This window comes from Cebus imitator, unplaced genomic scaffold, assembly GCF_001604975.1.
Source record: "Cebus imitator isolate Cc_AM_T3 unplaced genomic scaffold, Cebus_imitator-1.0 Scaffold234, whole genome shotgun sequence".
Lineage (NCBI taxonomy): Eukaryota > Metazoa > Chordata > Mammalia > Primates > Cebidae > Cebus > Cebus imitator.
In genome coordinates this window covers 2,396,960-2,401,250 of record NW_016107549.1, presented here as the reverse complement: position 1 = coordinate 2,401,250, position 4,291 = coordinate 2,396,960, and the positions used below count along the sequence as shown (strand labels likewise).

Below are 4,291 nucleotides of genomic sequence, written 5' to 3'. Positions count from 1 at the left end.
GGCGATTGTGCTAGTTTTTGTCATGTAAGGAGAATTACACCTGATATTAGTGAGACCCCTTGTGTTACTTCAGAAGTAAAAGAGGGATAGTCCTAATTTTGCCACCAATGCTATGATAATTATAAGAGATGCTATTTGGTTCAGGGCTTTTGTGATTGTTCATTGTCAGTAGTATATCATACTGTTGACGATAGCTTCTAGTATAAGAGATGCAATTGCTTATGTAAGGAAATACTTTGTGGTGGCTTCTGTGGAGCAGGCACTTTTTCAGTTAGAATGGGGGTAATGGCTAGCATATTTATTTCTAACCTCATTCAGATTAGGAGCCAGTGTGAATCCATTACTATAATCAGAGTCTCTGAAAATGATAGAATTGTGAGGAGATGTAGGGGATGAATTCATATGGGAAGGACATAAACCAACATTTATTTTCTTTTTTTTTTTTTTTTGAGACGGAGTTTTGCTCTTGTTACCCAGGCTGGAGTGCAATGGCACGATCTCGGCTCACCGCAACCTCCGCCTCCTGGGTTCAGGCAATTCTCCTGCCTCAGCCTCCTGAGTAGCTGGGATTACAGGCACACGCCACCATGCCCAGCTAATTTTTTTTTGTATTTTTAGTAGAGACGGGGTTTCACCATGTTGACCAGGATGGTCTCGATCTCTTGACCTTGTCATCCACCCACCTTGGCCTCCCAAAGTGCTGGGATTACAGGCGTGAGCCACCGCGCCCGACCATCATACACATTTTTTATGTTTGTGGTGGGATACTAGATATTAAGATGGGCATTGAGATATGTCATATGCACAGGGCTCATGTCTGGGGTAAATGGATTTTTTCACGGAAGATGCGTAAGTTGGGCATTTGGTTGGTGGGGACCTGTGGGGGTTCAACATGTGTATCAAGAAGTGTTACTTCTGTTTGGGGCCCATCTACCCTGGCCATGGCAGGATGTTCATCAACAACAATTGCAAGGTATTCAGATTCTGTAAATCTAAATGTCATAAAAACTTTAAAAAGAAATGCAATCCTTGCAAGCTTAGGTGAACAAAACATTCTGGAAAGCAGCTAGCAAAAAGCTTACAGTGCACAATTAATTTGAATTTGAACCTATCACATGCCAGCGAGAGTTATGGAATAAAACTATTGATGCAATGAAGAGAGTTGAAGAGATCAAACAGAAATGCTAAGCTAAATTTATAATGAACAGATTGAAGAAAAATAAAGAGCTACAGAAAATTCAGGATATCAAAGAAGTCAAGCAAAACATCCATCTTATTTGAGCCCCTTTTGCAGGCAAAGGAAAGCAGCTGGGAGAGAAAATGGTACAGCAGTTACAACAGGATGTGGACATGAAAGATGCTTATTAAAAATCTCTGTAACCATTTCTTTATGTATACTTGAAAATGCCCTTTGGAAACTTGGAACTGCTAAATCAGTTTATTTTTTATATAAGGTCACTTAAATGAAAAGTGATTAAAATATATCTTTCCTACATTGCTATCTACAAAACATCAGATATTAGGGATGTTAGATTGCATCTTAGTGCTAAGCCTTCACTTAATAGATGTACTTTCGTAAATCATGAGAATTCTACTTATAACTATAGAAGTGAATTGTGGACATAAAATGGTTATGACATTTGGATAATGGCACTAGGCAGCATTTCTGTAATAACTAATGGCAAAAATTCATGGTCAGTGATGTATAAAATATTATTTGCAGTAATATATCCCCTGAAAGTTATTGAAGGAACTAAAAATTTGTATGACAGTGTCAAATATTATCTGGATTTTAGTATTCCTGTTTTGGTTTATTTGCATCTTACAAGAGCATAATGGCATTGTTTGATGAAGCCTTATTATACTGGATTGTTTTGACCTGGTTTAACCGTTCTGATAGGTAGTTGTGTCTATTGGTGATGAGAACTGAATAATCTTTGCCTGGAATGGCACTACACTCTAGAATTTCCAGGTTGATGAATACTCAGTTCTAACTTGTGATTCTTGGTAGAACAAACTTTATTTTTCTAGTCTAGCAATGTTCTAGAAGCAGAGGAATCCCATTGCCTTTTAAAATTTATTATGTGGTTTTATTTTAAAAAGCTGTTTTTGGAAAGTAGAATTTATGGGTACAACATCTGTTCATTATTTGCATGTATAATAAAACCTGTTTAAAAGTGAAAAAAGAAAAAAGAAGCATAAGTTGATCATACCAAAATCATGGGTATGATACGTGAATTCATAAGAATAAAATTGTTAATAGGAGTGTTTTAGTAACAAAATTGTGTATATTTCTAGTGTGAGGATATCATGTAATGGCTCCTAGTAAAAGTAGTTAGGGCATTTATTATAATAATATTAGTGTATTCCACAATGAAAAATAGGGATAGTAGACATTGAAGACCAAGGCTAGTTGTGATTTGCCTTCTGTTAAGTCGAATGGGGCCCTGTTAGTTTCCGCTAGCATTGAAATGAATCTTGCTGTGGCCAGGGTTTGTGATGATAAAATTAATTTTCCAAATTCTTGTGTGATAAGAGTTGATAAAGTGAATGACCCACTTATCAAGAAAACTGATAGGAGAGTAATAGCTAAGACAACTTTTTTTTTTTTTTTTTTTGAGTCAGAGTCTCACACTGTTACCTGGGCTGGAGTGCAGTGGTGCCATCTCAGGTCACTACAACCTCTGCGTCCCAGGTTCAAGCTATTCTCCTGCCTCAGCCTCCTGAGTAGCTGGGATTATAAGCATGTGCCATCATTCATGGCTAATTTTGTGTATTTTTAGTAGAGACGGGGTTTCACTAAGTTGGCCAGGTTGGTCTTGAACTCCTGACCTCGTGATCCACCCACCTCGGCCTCCCAAAGTGCTGGGATTATAGGTGTGAGCCAGTGTGCCTGGCCTAAGGCAAATTCTTATGGAATTGTTTGGGCTACTGCTTATATGAGAGTGTGCCAATTATTGTGTATTTTGAATTGGATGTTCATCCTGATCATAAAATGGAGTAGATGGCTAAACTTGATGTGACTAGAATAAGTAATACTCCTGTATTTATAGTAGGAAATGGGATTTAAGGGGAGGGTTTCATATGCAAGGGTTAGGGCGAGGTAGGTGTGATGGTATAAAGGAGGATGGATGGCATTAGCTCTGTTGTAGTGGTTCTTTTTTTTAAATTTTTTTGTTTCTGCTTGAGAATTTTTTTTCTTGAGATGGAGTTTTGCTCTTGTTGCCTAGGCTAGAGTGCAATGGCACGATCTTGGCTCACTGCAACCTTCGCCTCCCGGGTTCAGGCGATTCTTCTGCCTCAGCCTCCTGAGCAGCTGGGATTACAGGCATGTGCCACCACACCCAGCTAATTTTGTATTTTTAGTAGAGACATGTTGGTCAGGGTGGTCTTGAACTCCCAACCTCAGGTTATCTGCCCGCCTCAGCCTCCCAAAGTGCTGGGATTACAGGCATGAGCCACTGTGCCCAGCCTGTAGTGGTTCTTTAATGAGTGGCTTGATAGCTTTGGCAAAGGGCTGGAATAATCCATGAGTCTGTGATATTAGGTCCCTTACAGAGTTGTATGTAACCTATTCATTCAATAAATGTTAAGAATGCTATAGTGGGCCGGGCGCGGTGGCTTACGCCTGTAATCCAAGCACTTTGGAGGCCAAGGCGGGTGGATCACCTAAGGTTGGGAGTTCAAGACCAGCCTTACCAACATGGTGAAACCCCATCTTTAAAAAAATAAAATTAAATTAAAAAATAAAGAATACTATAGTGAGAATGGTGGAAATAAGTAGGAGAAGGTTAGCAACTATAAACTTATTGTTAAGAAGAAGGATTAGTTTACTTTGTTTGACTAATGTGCCCTCAGTCAAAATCATTTTGAGATTATATTGTGCTCTGAGATCACCTTAAGTAAAATTTTTAGTTAATTGGATAAAATGTTAATACCTGTTAAGTTAGGTTAATTTTTGGATTATATGGACTAAAAATTTAAGTTCCATAGAGTCTTCTCATCTTATTTAATTGTTTTTGCCTCTTCACAGATAGGTCAATTGCACTGATTAAAAGAGACAGCTGGCCGGGCGCGGTGGCTCAAGCCTGTAATCCCAGCACTTTGGGAGGCCGAGGCAGGTGGATCACGAGGTCAAGAGATCGAGACCATTCTGGTCAACACGGTGAAACCCCGTCTCTAATGAAACTACAAAAAATTAGCTGGGCATGGTGGTGCGTGCCTGTAATCCCAGCTCCTCAGGAGGCTGAGGCAGGAGAATTGCCTGAACCCAGGAGGCGGAGGTTGCGGT

At 39.4% G+C, this 4,291-nt stretch overlaps 1 pseudogene; it reads left to right on the top strand.

Annotated features, from left to right (window-relative positions):
- Window positions 1–892: 892 nt before the first annotated feature.
- On the top strand, window positions 893–1,502 carry LOC108282079 (annotated as a pseudogene).
- Window positions 1,503–4,291: the final 2,789 nt, after the last annotated feature.